We start from the raw sequence: 20376 nt of genomic DNA, 5'->3' as shown, positions 1-20376 counted from the left end.
CCTGGAATAAAAATGTCTCTGCAAAAGTCATCTACTGTACATAAACCAAAATGGAAAACAAAAATATAGTTACAATTAGGTTTGATTTTTTTTTCCCTAAAGATTTAATATCTTTTCAAGGCCATTATTTACAGACAATAGATACAGCTACAGTGCATGATGCTGAAGATGGACTGGTTTACCACAACACATCCCCAATTCTGTCCTGGTTGTCATTCTTCCTTTGGTTTCCCTATGAGTTAGTGGAGGGGGTTTTTTTTTGCAGGCATGGAAATGACTATCTCATGGAACAAACAGGGGATAGGTAATGGACTCGCAGTCAGATCATTGTGTTTATTAAAAATGTATCCAGGAAAGCTCACACATATCCCAAAGGCCTCTTCTTGTTCAGGAAAATCTCTGGTTCAAGAAAAGGTTATAGTTACCATAAAGGCAGATATACATGGATGGAAACAGCGGTGCAGCATGCAATGGTATATAAAGGATTAGTAATGGTGTGTTTATCCTTCTGAGGGAAGAGAGAGAGAGACAGTCCTCTAATTCCTCAGTGACACAGACAAAAATTGGGTTTTGGAAGTAGTTACCTCTAGGAATAAAGAGGAAAAAAAATGTAATCCACCTCAGATACCTCAGCCTTTCCTCCTTTCATTGCAAGGCAGGAACTGGCTGGTAGGAGAGTGCAGGGAAGGGCTCTGTCAGAGCCACAGCACGTCCCAAAACAAAGCTCCGCTTTAAACTGCTGGAACAACTGTTCCTCCAGATCCACCTTCTCATGCCACCAAGTACATCCTGGAGGAAAAAGCTCTCAAAATCACATGCAAAGAGAAGTGGAAATCCACGACCACAAGTTGTCCTTCCAAGAACTCAAAATACACTTAAGCAATCAGACCAGCAGTTTGTCAGTGTCCTGACCTAACAAATGGCCAACACCAGCCAGCATTTGGGGGGAGGTATAAAAATCCTCAACAAAGAATTATGGAAGCTCCTCAGAGAACAGAACAACTGATCCCTCCCTTTCACCTGCCTCATCTGGTTTTATCATCCTCCCCCCTCCTTCTGTCTCTGTTAAGCTTTTGCCATCAATCTCTACTGATGTTCCCCAAGTTCCTTAGAAAATGTGTCCAAAACGACTGCTTCACAGACTTGCTGTTGCTGCTTCCTGAAATGCCATTTTCATGAGACAGAGCATCTCCAGGCATCACCCTTCTCTGCCCAATGCTGTCCTAATCCATACTGGGGTGTTCACATCATGGCACACACAGAAATGTTACATCTGGACACCCCCCCAGCCCTTCTCCAGGTCTGCATGCTGAACTCTACAGCAACACCATGTCCCTATAACAAAGACTTTCAACTTCCAAATAAGCAGATGGGATTTTAAGGCTCAAAGTCTGCTGACAGTGTTTTCAGAAGTGTTCAGTGCAAACTTCAGCAATAACCAGAGCTCCCGGAACCCTTTGTTGTACCTTCATAAGCAGGGCCAGGACTGTAAGGCATGTTTGATGTGTAGTTGTTCCTGGAGCACCTGCAGTGATATTTAGTTTCACCTATAGTTTCATTGCCCATGCACATCAGCAAGAGAACTGTTTCATTTCATGGCCTGTTTGTGTGGCCATTCTTCCCCAGTCTTTCAAAGCAAATGTGGTAGTGCTGCAGGGAAAGCTACGAGATGTGCTCCATGTTGAGCAAGTGTGGCCTCTGTCACAGAATCACAGAATGGTAGGGGCTGGAAGGAATCTTTAGAGATCATCCAGTCCAACCCCCTACTAAAGCAGGTCTCACCTAGATCAAGTCACACAGGAATGTGTCCAGGCGCGTTTGGAAACCTCCTGAGAAGGAGCCTCCACACCCTCCCTGAGCAGCCTGGGCCAGGGCTCTGTCATCTGTCTCACAATCAGCCTCCTTCAAACTGTTCATAATGATTTTTGCCTGTTTTCAAAATGTATTGAAAACGTACATCCAGTGAGATGGGAGCCAATGGGGATCTCAAACTAGACTGACTGGGCCAGACAAACCCTTTCCTTTCCTAGTACCTCGCCTGGAAGCAAATACAAGGAATCTGATGATCTTCTACTCAAGAATATCATGCATTTCTGGGAATTATTTGAGGAGTTCAGATTGCACATAATTGCCTGTTTGTCTCATGGCATACTGAACTGGCGCAGTGAGAGCACTTCACACAAACTCATTGTTGGGCTGTACAGATCTGGTACTTCGTGGCGAGCCAAGGGTACATTATACAATGATGCATAATGCACTGTAAGCAGGTCAAGAGATAAGGTGGCCTGAAAACAGTAATGGAGTGCAGGCAAAGAAGAATTAGTAAAAGGCACTCTAAGAAATTAATTCAGGGGGGCCAGAAGGACCCAGAGCAGGAAGGAAACTGCCTCCTGTACCGTACTTGTCCCCGTTCAGTTTTCATCTCAGAGAGTATTTCCTTTATGCTCAAAACTGAAGGTGTGAGAGTAAGGGATAAAAAAAAGCCTCTGTGCCACACTGTCTGGATGCTTTGTAGCAAGTTTTTCAGAGGTTTATCTCAGAGTTTATGTCCTAGCCCATCACACTTGGCTGGCAGAGTCGTACTCAGTGGTACCTGGAGGTATTGTGGCAAACACTGTTGTACCTGGAGGTCTGCAGCAAGGTCATCCAGCAAAGCCACAACGGCAACAAAACCCACTTTGACTGAAGTCTTTGTTTTCTCCCACCTGTACCCCAATTTTTATTTAGGGTTTTTTTTTTCTCTCATCAGCAAAGAGGAATTTTCAAATTCATAAATTCTGCATGGTCACAGAATCATGGAATTGTGTTGGTTGGAGAAGCCCTTGAAGCTGCTGCAGTCCCAGCCCTCCCCTCACCCTGCCCAGCCCAGCACTAACCCCTGGCCCTCAGCACCTCAGCTCCACGGCTTTGGGATCCCTCCAGGGCTGGGCACTCCCCCAGCTCCCTGGGCAGCCTGGCACAGGGGCTGACACCCCTCTCAGGGAAAAACCTCTGCCTCAGCTCCAACCTCAGCCTCCCCTGGGGCAACTTGAGGCTGTTTCCTCTTGTCCCATCACTCCTTACTTGGGAGAAGAGATCAACTCCAGCTCCCTGCAGCCTCCTGTCAGGGAGTGTCAGCTCCTGTCTGCCCTCAGCCTCCTCTTCTCCAGGCTCAACACCCCCATTCCCTCAGCCTCTCCCCAGCATCCTTGTGCTCCAGCCCCTTCCCCTTCTTTTTATCACACAGCTGAAACTTCTCAGCACTTGGACTGTCAGTACTGGATAAGGTTTAGTGATGGGCTTGGCAGTGTGAGGTGAGTGGTTGGACTTGATGATTTTAAGGTCTTTTCCAACCAAAATGATTCTATGATTCTATTCTGCTCCTGGTCCCAGTCCAAACCTACGAAGGCAGAGCAAAGCAAAGCTGCTTTTCAGCAGTAACAGCTCTACAAAGTGAAGGTATCAGCCAAGTGAAATCACAAACTGGGTCAGCCCATTTACATTTACTAAATTTCTAGTTAAAGCTGTGAGCCAGGCCAGCAGCAGGGATCTGGGCAGGACCTCTGAAGCATTGCTCACCACAAGCACACTCAGGTTTGAGTCCACACACTTCCAAAGTCACACTTGGGACCCCAAAGCAAATTGACAAGAAAACTACAGATATTAAAAAAAGAAAGAAAAAGAAAAGGTAGCCAAACCCAACAGAGTCAGAGGCACCCCCCACCCCCATCACCCAGATCTGACGTGCCTGATTAGCACAAGGAAGGCAGAGATGTGGGGAGAGCTTGCATAATGTGGTGCAATCTAGCACCTCCCCCAGGGCGCCCAGCTGCTGCAGAAGCAATTTCACAGCTCATCATCCATTATGAGATTAAAATAATTCTTTCTTTTTTTTTCCCCTTCCCATGAAGTATTAATAAATTGTGCAGGCAGACCAGAGTTAGTGCCATTTACACAAATGGTAGTGAATCACCCACCTAGTTATTTCTTAATGGATTGAGTATCTGTGTTCCCCCTTATCCTGTAATTTAAAAAACTAAATACACAAACCTGTTTATTTGTCTCATCAGGCTCTGAGCCAGCTTTTTCTAAGCCTGGGGATACCAGGCAATGGCAGAGCTCCTGCCTCTCATGGACCTGCCCCAGCATTTCACAAGGGAACGATACCACAACATCCCCGTCCATCAATACTAGAGGGGAAACACACCACAAAAGAAGCCCCAGCCCGTGCTGAAATCCTTCCCAGAATTCGTTTGCTTTCCCTTCTGGGGGCAAAACCCACTGAGGCATTGCTGATATAATGCAGCTTCCTTCATACATCCAGTGAAGATGTAAAGCTGTAGTCAGAGCACCACTAATGGCTCTTTGAACATCCCTGCTTTATTATGGTATCAGAGGAAGCAGGCATGTTTAATGTTTAAACTTCCAACGACAAATGCCTTCAGCAAATATGTTTTATGTATTTATTCAGCGCTTCCTAGGCGCCTGTCACCTCAACAGCTGAGGTGCTGCTTACCTTTTGCTTTAAATTCTATTTCACTAAAATTAGGAACATATCAATGCTTTGTAAGATGCCACCTTGTTCCCTCCCCTCTCTCCTCTTTATCCCCAGGAGGAGCTTGAAATCCTTTACCCATCTGCCCACTACAAAACATTTCAGATTGCCAGGAAGTTGCCGAAATGGGAAAAGGAAATTAACTGAAATCACCAGGGCAATAAATCAGCCTCCTACGTTCTCCCAAAGACCCTCAGCCCCAGAATCTGGCTCTGGCACTCAGGAGAAGTGCCAAAGCCAGATACCTCCAAGGCAGCTTTGCCAAAGGAAATCCTGAGATCACATAATGGTAAGGGTTGGAAGTGACCTCTAAAGATCATCTAGTCCAATCCCTCTGGCTAAAGCAGGTTCACCTGGCAAGAGCATCTACCCGATTTCCACCTCAGTGACTGGGTTTGGGTGAGTGCTGCCTCCAAAGCCAGTGCAGGCAATGTCTGTCTGCAGCTAAGCATGACCTGCTTTTGGCTGGTCAAGGGAGATGTTACAGATTCCGTATGGGATGGTGGTGCCTGACGCCTCGCAGACCCTAAATACACAAAACTCATCAACGTGCCAGTCCCCCCAGTCCGTGAGATGCCAAGACAGTCACGAGGGATCTCTCTCTGCCTCCTGGGCTGTTACTGAGCTTCTGAGTGCCACAATCACAAACCTTCCTCTGCAGCAACCACTGCAGGAATGTTCTTCTTTTACTCACTCACCCAAAGAAGAAACTGTCATGTCACAAGAGCACAAAGGTGCCAGGCTGTTGGGGGAGGCAGCAAGCACCGAGAGACTCAAGACAAAATGGTAAGAACTGTAATGTGGTGCATGGCCAAGTATCCAAACCCCCAGTGTAGGTGGGAGAATCTCAGCCTGAAGCTTCCAATATGTGAATTTTGTGAAACAAACTGATTTTATCTTTAAAAATTGAAAAGACTTTTCTTTCTTTAATAAAAACAGGGTAATGTATGGCAGAGAAGAAGGCAGGAACGTACACATTGCTGTGAGGGGCTCATCTATGTCCTAGATCACATGTACTCATCAAATACCTTTTTAAGCATTAAGGAACCCAGACAAAACTAATAGCTAGAGTAGGTGCCATCCTTTCAGGAGGAAGGCCAAAAGGAAAACCATCAAATTAACAATCAAAATAGCAATGTTTGCCTACAGTAATGACAACTCTCCATCTTGAAGGACAGTCAGGATGCCAGGACACTGGTCAGAGACAGGAGCCTCTAGCAGTGATCACCTCCAACACTGGCAGTGAGAAAGGACAGTTGTAGTGACTGGCAGCTCTAGAGGTAATGGGCAGCTTTTGTTGACACAGAGAAGAACTTTGCAGAGGATATGAAGGTGCAAGAGGACTCACATCAACACCAGTATGACCTTCATCTCATGACCACAAAGGACCCAGCCCAGCATGCAAGGCCTGAGGCATTCCATTAGCAGATGCACTCAAAGAAAACCAGCTCCAGCTATCTGGAGGCCAAACCAGCTAAAACATGTCATTCATTAAACAGCTGGAGAGGTTTCCCAGGTTTTTTACCAGTTTACAACATGCCAGGTAGCACCTAAGTTGTTCCAAGGGAAAGGAGCAGAAGTGGAGATGCCAAAATGAGAAACTAATGGAGAGGTGGGGGGGGCTCTGAGCACAGCAGGGGTGCAGGTAACAAAACCAAAACATTGGCCCTGTGGTAAAAAAATTCACATTTGCTCAGTGTACTCAAGGGCTTCAGCTATCATATTTCAAATCCAAGCCCAAGGAAAGCCTAGACGTTTCCAGAAACCTGTGGAAATAGGAGTCGAGTGCTTCTGTTGCTAATCCTGGTACCAAACTGGGTGCCTCGAGTCCTTCTTGGTGTTGCCAAAAAAGCATCACCCCGGTCTAGGCCCAAATATGATCAAAATGTGACAGATCCTTTCAAGGAATATTACTAGAGAGGCTTGGCTGCAAACTAAGCTGCATCAGCTTTCAGCATTTCTCTTCCTGCCTGTATTCTTGACATCAAATAACAGGAATCTCTTTCCAGGCTGGAACAGAGTGAGGCAGGAGTGGGCAGCCAAGATTGCACAAGAGGCACAAGTAAAAGAGAGAAAGTATTTCTGCCACGGATGTTGCAGTAATCCTTGATGCACAAGCCTGGAAACCAGGGCAAGCAGAACTGAACACTGCATGTTCAAATCACAGTGTTTCAAAAATTAAACACCATAGCTTCAGAGTTTTCCACATTTTACAGACTGGCTTTCCTTGTTTAATCCCCAGCATCTCTATGTGAGCATCATCAATTCATTTCTGAGGTCGCATTCAAGTGCCCAATAATTTCCATCTCTTCCCTGCAGCTCCTCTCTTGACATTTCACGAGCAATCTTCTTTGGAAAACCTTACACTGAGTGCTCAGTGTTTTGGTGACTGCTTCTTTGTGCATGCACACCCACATGTGAGTGCACACAGAGCTCTGTGCTTGGGCAGGGGGGTGAATCAAACACCATGTGTGCACGAGCAGCAATGTTAACTGCACCCGCACGAAGGCACGTGAATGGTCACACAGAAACACGATGCTTTCCACTCTCCAACACTCAGGTGGGCGAAACATCCTGCTGGTTTTATGAAACGGGGCTTCTAACAGCTTTGGTACTCTTTATGGAAATAATGATGGTGCCCTGTCTTGTGTTCAGGGTAGGGAAACATGCCCTGGGATGAGAGGTGGGCAGGTGAGGACCATTCACCCTCCTCTTGATGCCAGCGCAGACTCCCAGGCTTGCAGTAGCCTGACCTGCACACAGAACAGCACCATCTGCTACCACCTTGTGCCCTCTCTGCTTGCAAAAGTGACAGGCATCCTCCTCCAGCCAGACCCACGGTGTGAACAGGCATCTTAGGGGGATTTGCTTCCAAAATGCACTAGGAAGTGCTGAAGCCTGGGAAAAATCCAGCTCCTCGAGGGAAAAGCAGCCTCCGGCTTCGAGCCCGGTGTGGGGAGCAGCCGCCTCAGGGCCATGTAGGTGTCTGGTTTTGTTTAGAAGTCATCTGGAATTCTTAAAATAAATTGGCTAAATTGTCTTCCAGAGACTGATGTCTTCTTTCTTTTTTTTTTCCCCCCTCCTTAATAAACTTTCAGGGGTATCTTTATTGTTATGTCTAAAATTAGAGAAAACGAACATTTCCTGAGATTCAATTTCTCTCATAATTGTTGGAAGGAAACTAAATTGTCTGCTGTAAACATTCACTGTATTGTGTGAAAAGTATCTTTATTACAGCCCACTGGGAATACCAATAAAATTCCCAATCCTAACCCTTCCTCACTCCTTTCCTTTTTCTTTTGCAGCTCGCTCTTTTCTCTTACATCCCCATTACCGTCAGTTCAAACATTCTGCAGCCGAGATACAAGAACTTAAAATATATTATTTAACAATCCAGGGTAGAATAAAGACTTGTGAGCAGCCAGATCCTTTCCTTGCCTTCTCTTTCGGTGTTTTCTATTACAGAAAATGAGAATGGCTATTCCATTTGTCTGGGTGCGTGCTCAGAGTTGATGAAAAAAAATCTCATTAGTTGAGTCTGACATATACTCAATACAGTCTATGTATATATATTTTTTCATTTTATTCTCCAGCTGCAAAATGATACTAAATTTCATCAGATTGGAACGAAAACTGTGGTCTTGGAACATTTCCCTTTAAGGGTCTTATATTTATTCAGAATTCATGAATCATTTTCCAGTAATACAACTATAATTATTCTTAAAGTGTTATGTTTGAAGGTTTAATATGAAATACTTGCAAAAAGCTCTTTTTCACTTTGATAGTTGGTAATCTTCATGGCAATCAGATCAGTTAGCTCCTTCACACAGCAGCCAGGAAAATACAATTTAATATGAATCTCATACTCTTCACTCATGTTTTAATTAAAGTAATAAAAGCCCAGTCATATTTTGCCCTTTACAGCGTACATGGATGTATAGACCTGAGCTATACAGCATCAGCTCAGGCACTTTTGATGGCTGCTGATGGATTTCCTACTTTGAGATAAATGTAATTCAGGCTTGCTCAGAGGCTAATGATCACAAGAGCATTGTCATTGATGAGTGAAACCCAGCATGGTCCTTGGCAGAACCACAATAGGAGGGACTGGCACGTGGGCCAAATGCTGAGCTCAGGGTCAGCTTTGGCACCTTTCACCTGCTGGCAGGAGATAAGACTGCTCCGATAGTGGTACTTCAGCTGGGTCTAGTGCCAGAGCATATCTCTGGTTAGAGCATCCTCAACTGCCTCTGATTTTTGGTTCTCATCATAGCTCTGATCAGCCTGGCCTGGTGCATCACCTGATAGAGAAAGGCTACACCAAAGGAGCAGAACCACACATGGCCCTCCTCAGCCGTGGAGCTGAGGTGCTGAGGGCCATGGGTTAATGGTGGGCTTGGCAGGGTGAGGGGAGGGCTTGGACTCCAGGAGCTTCAGGAGTTTTTCCAACCAAAACGATCCTATAATGCTCCCTGTACTTGCAGCACATGTTCCTCTCCTGGGTACATACAACACACACTCCGCTGCCCAGGTTATCCATGGCACCCCTACTCCCCTGCCTGGCTACCTGCCAGCTGCACACTCATACTTTGAGAAGGGGGATGCCAAGGGGTCTACTGAACAAATTCTGGAGCAGAAGAGCTAATGAAACTGACCTGTTGCATGCAGGCACCAAGCCCATTCTCATGTGCTGGCTCCCCATGAGGTCCCATCCCTTTGTTAGAGCAGCAAGGGGCCAGGCACCATTTCACACTCACAGTTAAGCTGCAGAGCACTGCTGGACACCAGTTTGGGCCCACTGCTCTACCCAGCTGCAAGAGTGAGTAGGAATTGGAGTGAATGTCTGACTCTGAGCATAGGGAGCTGGATGGTTGCATGGAATACAAACCCCTCATTATCCTCCAGCACCTGTAGAGCCCTGAGATGCTCTGCTGAGCAGGTCAGGCCATGGTGGGGCTGGAGTGGGGCCCAACCTTGCAACGCACTCAAGGACATCTGCAGAGCCCACATGGAGAGAAGGGCTCATTCTGCAGCTGGAGGAGGCTACAGAGGGGTCTTCCTTTCTGCACAGGCCTTCATCTAAACTCTGAAGTGGGAAACAGCACTTTCCTGCTGGAAGTTAATGGCTCCTCACTTAATCACTCTGTTGTGACAGCAGACCCAAACACCAGCTCAGGCTAAGACTCCAATTAGAAGAGAAGAAGCAATCAATCAGTTGGGAAAGGAAATCCCACAAGCAACAGGCTATTGGTTTGGGGTTTTTTTTCCATATTCCTGCAGCTCACAGTGTTAAACTTCCACAAATAAACACAGTTTTCCAAAGCCACTCCCCAGAGGTCTCAGTCTCTGCAGGAGCCAAAACCAACTCCCTAGGAGCAGGCAGCAAAAAAAACCCCTCTCCCTCGTCAGAGCAAAGTGATAGTGATGTTATCACATTATCAGAGCTCAACATCAATTGTTAGCATGTAAAGACCTGGCTCCCAATCACACTGTGTCACAGTGGGTAATTCAGGAGACAAGCAGTGAGGAATTAGCACAGTGCAAGGAGCTGAAGGATCTGAAGGCAGAAACAGCTTGTGCATAAAAGCTCTGGGATTGCATTTGTCTGAAGTGACAGCTTCCACTCCAGGACAGCCCAGCACCCTCCTGGTAGCAGCAGTAGCTGACCACAGAGGTAGTGTCTGGGAGTTTAAGCACACATCAGCACCACATTAACTTATGCCTCAAAGGTGATCTGCTCCCACCAGAGCTGCTCCAGGTTGCCCCATATGTAGGGGTCTTGCCCTGGGCCACAACATGCAGTCATCTTACAGCAGTGTTGAGCACAGTGAGAAATCTTTGACAAAGTGACACTTTGTTGGCTAAAGGATAGTGCATACCACCTTCTTCTATGTTTTATTGCTCATTTACAAGCTCATCAACATTGCTGGACAGCCAGCCCATGTGTCCTTTTATGCCACAGGAGTCACCATGCACACCAGCAGGTTCTCTGTGTTACTGAGTCTGACTGGACCTCAGCTGTGCCCCACAGTGCTTTGAAGCAGTCACAGTTACCCCATTTCCTTCATCCTCCAGCACTCAGGGAACATTTCTAGCATTTCTCAGGTCCACATTTCCTTCAGCCCCACTTGTGGGCATCATAGCATTTCAGTGCCATGAAACACCCATGTCCAGCCCTCTATCAGAACTCACCTTGGTATCAATATTTTCTATGTGTAAAACTTTGGATCAAGACACAGCAGCAGCAAATGCCATTTCTTAGTGGGATACACATAATCCAGCTGCCACCCTCTCTCTCTTCCAGCCCCCAGGTACCCCAACCTGGGGGCTGTTGTATATTGGTATTCCCAGCCCCTGGAAAGTTGGACCATGGGCTGCAGCTGTGCTGCTTCTGGTCCAGTACCACTCTCCCTCATTGAATCACAGAATCATAGATGGTTTGGAAGGGACTTGCACCTCTATGTATCAGTTACAGGCTGGGGGTGACTTTCTGGAGAGCAGTTCTGGGAGAGGGACCTGGGAGGTCTGGTGAGCAGCAAAATGAACATGAGCAGCAATGTGCTTTCATGGGCAAGAGGCCAATGGCATCCTAGGGGGCATCAGTAGGTCAAGGGAGGTTTCTCCTCCCCATCTCCTCTGCCCTGGTGAGGCTCATCTGGAGTCCTGTGTCCAGTACTGAGCTCCCCAGCTCAAGAGAGACATGGAACTGCTGCAGAGAGGCAGGGCTACCCAGATGCTGAGGGGATGGAACATGTGTGTGAGGAGGAAAGGCTGCAGGCCCTGGGGCTGTTCAGCCTGGGGAAGAGAAGGCTGAAGGAGTCCCTCATCAATGCTTATCAATACCCAAAGGGCAAGTGTTGAGAAGATGAGGACAGTCTGCATTCTGTGGTGACCAGTGACAGGACAAGGGGTAACAGGCACAAGCTGGAACACAATAAGTTCCACTTAAACATAAGGAAAAACTCTTTCTACTGTTGAGGTGAGGGAGTCCTGGCCCAGGCTGCCCAGGGAGGGTGTGGAGGCTCCTTCTCAGGAGGTTTCCAACCCCACCTGGACACGTTCCTGTGCCCCCTGAGCCATGGGAACCTGCTTTAGCAGGGGCTTGGGCTGGAGGAGCTCTGCAGGGCCCTTCCAGCCTCCACCATTCTGTGATTCTGTGATCAACTAGTTTAATCCCCCTGCCATGGGCAGGGACATCTTCCACTAGATTGCTCAAAGTCCCATCCAACCTGGCCTTAATTGATTGGTTTCTTCTTCTTAAACGTGTTCACTGCTTACAGACTTCCTCACTGCAAAAGAAACCAGAGCTCTCTCTGAAGGTCCTTGTGCACACTTTGATCACACACCTCACAGACCGAGGGCTACCATCAGGCATGCTGCTTAATACAGGTGCTCTTTACCATTGGGCGAAACCCAATCTCTAGGCTGATTCAGATCCCAGAAAACCTAGGAAAGGCTTGGGAAAGAGAAGGAAAGAGTCCTGCTCAGTCTGACCCAAGGACAATGCTGTCTGTGGTCACCCAGGGGAGCGGTGGTCCTCAGGCTGTCAACCAGTGTGTGCAATTCCTCTGCTTTCTGATCACTGCTACCACACATCCATCATCTCCTTCTCTCTCCTGCCTTTGCCCTTAAACCTGAATCTATTCAGGAATCTCAGTTCCTTGATGGTATGTTTACACATTCAATTCAACCACCACGACAGTTTTGGTGTTTCCTGTCCCTGTGATGCACTCTGTGTTACCTGACAGATATCTTCAATTGTATAAGATGTTATTTCTTTTTTTCCCCCCAGCCTAAATGCAATAGGAACACAGACTGTGCATTTTGGCCTAAGAACTGCTCGGTTGCATTAACCTTTCACTCTGTGAAGCTTGGTGGCTGTTTTTCAGACATCCTATCGTTAACAACTCAGGATTTCTTTGAGATCAAGGGTTGAAGATGATGTTCCTTCTGCTTGCAAGACCAAGACTTTTTATCATGATTATTTTAAGCATTACAGCTGACCTTCCATCAGCCACAGAAGCTTCTCTTGCTATGACCAAGTTACAGGAATCTCTTCCTGACTGCAGCTTTCAAAAATTTCACTGTCATGTAAGGGTTCATGCAAAATTCACGAGGCTGGATCATCAGCTGTAGTTGTGCTCACCTCCAAAACCCCACCTGGGAGGGCTTCCATTAGCTGCTGATTATAATAAAGGACATGTAACACCCTATTGTTCATTCTAAAATAGTACATGAGGTTCTTCCTGAGTCGTCTTCAAAGAAAGGCTTTTAATATCTATCAATGTCTTCCCTTTATTTCTTATTCTCTAGCACAACATATGAAATGATACAGTATTACTCAAAGAACAGCAGGGAATGAGCAAAATCTGTATCTTAGCATGGGTGCCTGCTGCAGCACACACTCCCAGCTTCCACTGCACTGCCAAACTCTGCTTAATCCTCTCTTTCAGCTCTGAGTCTGTATAAAGCTCTCACTTCACTTGTCTAGGGGCCTTCTCTATCTATTTATCTATATCTTCTAGCGCTATTTGCATTTGTCATTGTAGGGAGATGGGGGAGCAATCAGATTTTTACTTGAAGGAGTACTCTGTCCCTGTTATGATTGACTCTAGACTTCAACAACACAGACTATAAGAGATTATACAGACTATATAGATCATAAGAGACAAGGGTGCTGTACAGGGGCAAAAGATTGAAACCCAAGGAGCACAAGGCTGCTGGAAATTCCAGAGCATCAGAGCTCTCCATGCCTGGGGCACAGGTTCCCCCTTTTTAATACCCTTCTACTTATATCAGTGATTTTCTCTAACAGTGACCATTACCTGACTATCATCCTGTCCCGTGAGCAATACATCAAGCCAGTCAATAGCCACAATCAATAGATTATGAAAGTCTCAAGACATATCTCCTCAAAGTTAAAACAAATACAAGTTTATTCATATATACAGATCAAAAAGACTCCTTAGAAGAAGTTCATTAGTGGACTCAAGCAGAAATTGCATGAAGAACAGTTTCATGGTGGGCTGTGAGTTTTCCTCCACCACTCTGTTGCACAGTCTTTGCTATGACAGGACTCAAGAAGGATCCTCCTAAGGATTTTTTCCCCCTAAGGTATTGCACAACCATGTGTATGGTCTCCTGGTTTCTTCCAGCAAACCCAGATCTGAGGCAGTGGTCACCACGAGCAACCTGCTGCACTTTCAGGAGCAACCAAACTGTTAGAAACTCCTCCAAGTTCACCTGCCCTGGTAGGTCAGGGAACAACCAACATGAGAACATGTTACGTCCAAGTAATTGCACACTGTCGCTTCTCTGCCAGTGAAACAGAGCATCTCTACCAAAGCCATGGATGGAGTGAAAACCAAAGTCCATAGTGGTCCTATTTTACAGCTTCCTTAGGGAGGACGGAGCAAGAAGGAGGTGAAGATGAGCTGTGTTCTTCATCAGTGGCACTGAACCGCCCTCACATCGCCCGGGGCTCCACAGCCACCTCAGAACTGCAACAGGAGCTCCAGCTGCACATCCCCACTGGGGAAGGGACCCCCACACTCTCCTGGTTGTGTTCCAGCTGCACATCCCTGCTGGGGAAGGGACCCCTACACATACCTGGTTGTGTTCCAGCTGCACACCCCTGCTGGGGAAGGGACCCCTACACATGCCTGGTTGTGTTCCAGCTGCACACCCCTGCTGGGGAAGGGACCCCTACACATGCCTGGTTGTGTTCCAGCTGCACATCCCTACTGGGGAAGGGACCCCTACACACACCTGGTTGTGTTCCAGCTGCACATCCCTACTGGGGAAGGGACCCCTACACATGCCTGGTTGTGTTCCAGCTGCACATCCCTACTGGGGAAGGGATCCCTACACACACACCTGGTTGTGTTTGAGCTGCACATCCCTACTGGGGAAGGGACCCCTACACACGCCTGGTTGTGCTCCAGCTGCACATCCCCACTAGGGAAGGGACCCCTACACACGCCTGGTTGTGTTCCAGCTGCACATCCCTACTGGGGAAGGGATCCCTACACACACCTGGTTGTGTTCGAGCTGCACATCCCCACTGGGGAAGGGACCCCTACACATGCCTGGTTGTGCTCCAGCTGCACATCCCTGCTGGGGAAGGGACCCCCACACTCCCCTGGTGTGGATCTGCCACAGAACCAGCTTTATTTTATCAATTGTTGACATTCAGTGGAGATTGGTGGGAGGCCCAGGAGGTGGGAGGATAGTGCATCTGCCAGTATTATGACAAGGTTTGATGGCATATTTTCTAGCAGAGGCTGCCAAGAAGAGCTCTGTCTAGTCTGGAGCATTAGCAGAATGTGAGGAAGGTGCCCATAGCTTCCTGAAGCATCATTAATTCCTAATTATGCTATCACTGGCTTTCTACCTTATTGCTTATTTACCAAACACAGCTTTATTGTACCATCCAGTTCCTTATAACTACCAAACCCATTGTTATGCTAAAATGAATGTTCTAAATGTTATTTATTATTTGATAAACCTTGTGTAACCCTGAATGAGGACATTAAATGGCAAGAACACTACTTCAAAATCCCATTTTAAATAAGTCACCAAGACAGCTGTGCCTTTATAAAACACATTAGAGTGGCACTCAGAGCACATATGGCTCAGGGATATATACAAATTATACAATTTCTGTCATTCGATCAAATAAGAGGGACGTTTTGACCCCAGAAATGAGTCAAATGTAAGTTGTAATTCAAGCCCCACCGGAGGCCCTGCTGGTAATGTATCCTGACGGCTGATCAAAGAGCCCTGACCATTTGACCCACCAGATCAGCGACTTACTGTATCTATTATGGCTAATACAGACCCGAGCTTGAAGATGTATGGAGATAAACAGATAAAAGGCAATAGATACAGTAGATAAAGGTTGATTTATAGATGGCCAGGCACGCGGATACACACACAGATGGATTCCACGCGTGTGAAACGGGGCAAGCACGTCCAGCCCCACGCTAACATTTACACAGGAGCACATCTGAGACAGGTGCTGTATGTGTGTGTGTGTACACATGACAAATATAACCCCACTTAACTCCAATTCCACTGGTGCATCAGCATAACCCCTGCACCCAGCTGAGCTCCTGCCGATTCGCACCCAGCCAGGGAAAGCCCTGCCTTCTGTTTCATTCACCTGCTGCCACGTGCAAGCACATCTATGCCCATGGATCTACTTTCTCAGCAGTATAAACATGAGCAGTTCAATCCATCAGTTATCCAGTCTCACCCTAACACACACAGCCCAAACCAAAACCTCTTTGCTACTCTGCAGAGCCATTGACATCAGGTGTGTCACCAGGGCTGGCTGAAATCCCGTTTCCAATGCTGCTGTGCAAACCCACGGCCCATACACGTGTCCACAGGACAGATGTGCTCCCTGGCAGCCAAGACTCGATGTGCTTGACACACAGATGGGCAGCACTAGTGTGCCAGCAAGAGCAACACGTAAGAATGGCATTAGAAGGAGGAAAAGGTGTGCAAATAACTTTCTGTCAACTGAGTTATCACATTTTCAACACTCACAGTTAAAGCAGTGAGGCCCTACCTGTGCACTCTGCTACAAAAGCACAGAGCTGCTTATGCCAATGCATCTCCCTGGCCTGAATAAACTACACAGATGTGTAACAGCATTGGCACGAGGAGTCAGACAAACCAACTTGTTGGCACATTGCTCAGCTGGAATAAGCCATGCAGTGAAAGCTCCTGGGATTAAGCAGAGCCCAGGGTTGGGAGCACCCAGTGTAAGTAATCAGCTCCTTCCTTCTTCAGAGCTGCCTGTTGACCTACCAGCAGCCAGAGACACACCACAGAGAGAGAAGAAACGTTCCAAACGCTCCCCTGAGGCTTTCCATAATGCCCTTCCATGGATCAGGCACAGTCACATCCTGGCTCCCAAGAGGCCGAGTGATAATTGTCCCCAAGCTCATGCCAGGGCCTGGCTGTGCCCCCAGCCTGCAGCACATCAGCCTCAGCTTCCCAGCACAGCGTTTCCTGTGCTTACTCACCCATTAACACAGGCTGATGACACCTGTATGCCTAGGTGTACTTAATTCATGGTTACAAAGCACCTGTGGGCTTTGCTACCTGCAAAAGTCTCGATGCCAAACAAAACCAATCTCACTCCTATCCAACTGCATGAGGAATTTTCCAGCCTTTGTGTTTCCAGGGGTTACTCTCCCTGTCACAAAAACCTTAATAAATGACTTTTCTTACTGACTTTTCAGGTGTTTTTACTTCTAACAGCACCATTGCATTTTTACTCAGCTTTTGGGGTACATCATACAGCTGCTAATTTGTCCATTTTGAGGGATTTCTGCATTATTTAATTCCTTGTCTTTGTTTGGGGAGAGGGGGGAAAGAAAAGTAAGAAAGGGGTGAGGAATGATGCTCTGCTGACTTCCTGAGACACAACAGACACCTCACTCATCTCGGGGGTCAAATGTCCATGATGGTTTGATCAGATGTCAAGTTGCATTTATACTCTGGGCTCTGTTGGGAGTTGAATTACATTTCACATTTGACTCACTTCTGGGGTCAAATGTCCCTCGTACTTGATGGAACAAGAAGAATTATTTTCCCCAAGCAGGCTGTGCTGGCGTGAGCCCGGAGCTGTCGGCGCTCTCATTATGGTTTAGGCTCCTGTATTTCTGCATTTTGTTCTCAGCTGAGTCCAGCCCCTTTTGGGATGACAAGAAATGCAGCCAGTAATGGCATTGCTTATTGACTAAGATGAGGGGAAGGAGCAGGTCAGCTGGCTTTCAGATGTTTTGGACAGTGTTTTGTTTGGGTTTTCTGGGGGGTTTGTTTTTTTCTCCTTCTCCCCAAGCCTGCAGCTTTGCAGGGTAGAGAATGAGGGAGAGGCAAGCAGATCCTGGTCCTCACTTCAACATACTCTTGCCATGAGCTAATGCAGAAGCTCCTTGGGATCAAAATCCATCCATGGGGCTGAAATGAGGCTGATGTCTGGGTGCTGCAGGATGGAGATGCTGCCCAAGGACATCTCAGCACAGGAGCTGCCCCAACAGCATAATCTCTGTAGCCCCAGATATAAAATGAGAACAATCATCTGTGGGATGGGAAAGGGTCACCCAAGAGCTTAAGCAATTGCTAGATTTCTGGGCAGAAGATATAAAGCATTGCACTGACAGACAGGAGCCATTTAAACCCTCCTGGGTTTAAACAAGGTGAGGAGAGAGTTGACAAACTGGATTCTGCTTTCCACCGGATTCCTTCTGGGGATTTTACAAGAAGAAAAGCAAGGCAACACAGAATTTCCTATGACAAAGACTAACAAACTTCTTCCATCTGTGAACCCCTACAAATTCCCCATCAGAGATAAGGCCACATAGAGATGAATTTCTTCCTCTTTCAGCCCTTCACACCCACCTCAAAGCAAGGAGGGGTTGGAAGCCCTCACACAGGTCCAGGGGATTCCATCCTAACAGTCTTACCTCAAGCCATCACAAGAGTGCTGGTACCAGGGGAGATCACTGTGTAGGGCAGAACTGGGGTAAATAAGCAACTGTGCCCTAAAACAGGCAATGTGAAGCACAGATTTCCACTATTAATGCCGGACACCCCAGCTCCTGAACCTGAGCTGAGCTCAACGTGCAGCTGCATCTGCTGCCGAGAGCTGCAGGTGCCTGATGGTGCCCAGTGCAACCAGTTTAGAACAAAAATGGGAGGAAAGCCCCAGCCACCAGGCCCATCTACTCCAGTGTGATGGCATCAGTAATTAGTGTGTAGGATTTGTCTTTGTCCCCGAGGATCCCAAGGGCTGAGCACCGTCCTGCTTCTGCTGCACAGGCATCTCGGGGCTGGGGATTTAGCAGCCTCTCAAGCAAGATTGTAAAACCATGCTCCTGCTGTTTAATGTACTCCTTCAGGTTACAACAGGTTTAGCAAACAATAAAAGCACATCTGGAACCCCCATTTAAATAGAAGAGTTGTGTTATTAGTAATAAAATCATGACTGGTGCTATAAAGTGCTCTCTATCCAACAAGTGTTGATGTGCAGGCAAGTAAAAGGAGAGGGTGAACTAATGAAGGTGAGGGAGGAAGGCTGTTCCCTGCTGTCCTCAGCCAAAGCTCATCATGCTGGGTGTGAGCCACTAACATTGCAGAATCCCAGAATGATGGGGGTTGGAAGGGCCCTGCAGAGCTCATCCAGCCCAACCCCTGCTAAAGCAGGTTCCCCTGGCTCAGGGGGCACAGGAATGTGTCCAGGTGGGTTTGGAAACCTCCTGAGAAGGAGCCTCCACACCTTCCATGGGCAGCCTGGGCCAGGGCTCCCTCACCTCAGCACCAACCAAGTTCAAGAGAACTTCTTCTCAAAGTATTCAGTGTCCTCACAAGGAGTGCACTGAGATCCCTTGCCCTCCCTCCTTGCTCCCCTCGTCACCCCAGGTGAGGTTATAGGGCATCATTACAGCATCCCATGGAGGCACCCATCCCAGCAGAGCCCCAGGTGCCACACCATGGCCTTGCAACCCTTGGCCCCACCCACAGCTCCACTCTGGCTGCCCTAAAGAGAGTTGCTTCAAGAGGCAAAACAAGACAAACTTCCCTATCCATTTTCTATGTCAGTCCCCAGAGAGCTTTTGCTCCAGGAGATGAAGCAGCAGCCCAGCCCCCATGCACAAACCCATCCCTGTAACCAGGGGTCCCTATCCCTGCTCTGCCAAAAGACAGACACTTACTCCTTTTTCATCCTTAACTGCTATTTCAAAATAGGAAATAAAGGTTACCAAGTAAATCACAGAATGGTAGGGGTTGGAAGGGACTTTTAGAGATTATCTAGTCCAACCCCCCTGCAGAAGCAGGTTCCCCTAGATCAGGTCACATAGGAACATGTCCTAAATAGAGAATAAATGATGAGTATGTGTCTATTTCCCAGGTTACATGGATCTAAGCTGCCTTGGTTTATCCTTCTCCCAGGTTCAAACAGTACAGGAATCCTCCACCACATGACAGCCCCTATTTCAACTAAGCAGTCAATCCTCCTCCTTGAGGATGGTGCAGCAACCCATTCACAGAATGTTAAGGGTTGGAAGGGACCTCAAAAGATCATCCAGTCGAACCCCCCAGCCAGAGCACTCTCCACCCTGCAGCATCCCTTCTGATTTCCCTCCAGCTGCTCACCATGGGGGAAGCAGGATGCAACAGGGGCTGTGAGGTGATTTCATTAGAAGTAGAGGAGGAAACAAAAGACCCACGTTGGCCATGGTTCAGTCCCTGTGCAGTCTGATCCCACAGGAGCAGCATCACCAGGGAATGAGGCTGTGAAATAGTTGTCCCTTGGCAGTTTTTACAGGTGGAGTATCTAAGACAACTGCCCTCATTGGCATCCACCACTTGCTCGTAGGCTCTGCACCAGCCTGAGGGTGGGGGGGCAAACAGGGCTGACCCTCAGCTGGAGCAGCTTGGGGTCACTCCGTTCCTTTCTGCAATTCTTGGCTCTAACAATCAACCACACACCATTGTTGATTGACTGCATATTTGTTTCTGCTGAATCACTCGACAGCACAGTTTGTGGTTCCTTCTCCACCCCCTGGAAATCCTTCTCAAGTGAGAACAGCCCTCGCCCTGTGCCTTGGCTTCGCGTGGTGTCTTCGAAAGCCAAAGCAAGCAATAACTCTCCCAAGCAACAAGCCAACACACTGCTGCACTCTCAGAAGGCAAACAACACTTTTTCATCCTGTTTTCAGTTTGATATGCATATACTTTCATTGCCACTGGTACCTGAGTTAGATACACCATGCATGACTCACTAGCCCTGTAATTCATAGTGATGCTGTGGTAGGAGAGGAGCA

The 20376-nt window shown here is 47.4% G+C and overlaps 1 protein-coding gene across 2 annotated transcripts in view; it reads right to left on the bottom strand.

Annotated features, from left to right (window-relative positions):
• TOX2 (TOX high mobility group box family member 2) overlaps positions 1 to 20376 on the bottom strand; it is a 159271-nt gene that overhangs the window by 73272 nt on the left and 65623 nt on the right. The gene's annotated exons all lie outside the window — the stretch shown is intronic.

The sequence above is a fragment of the Colius striatus genome, chromosome 16, assembly GCF_028858725.1.
Source record: "Colius striatus isolate bColStr4 chromosome 16, bColStr4.1.hap1, whole genome shotgun sequence".
NCBI classification, from domain to species: domain Eukaryota; kingdom Metazoa; phylum Chordata; class Aves; order Coliiformes; family Coliidae; genus Colius; species Colius striatus.
The sequence above is the reverse complement of the archived record's forward strand: the minus strand, read 5'-3'. Positions and strand labels throughout refer to the sequence as shown.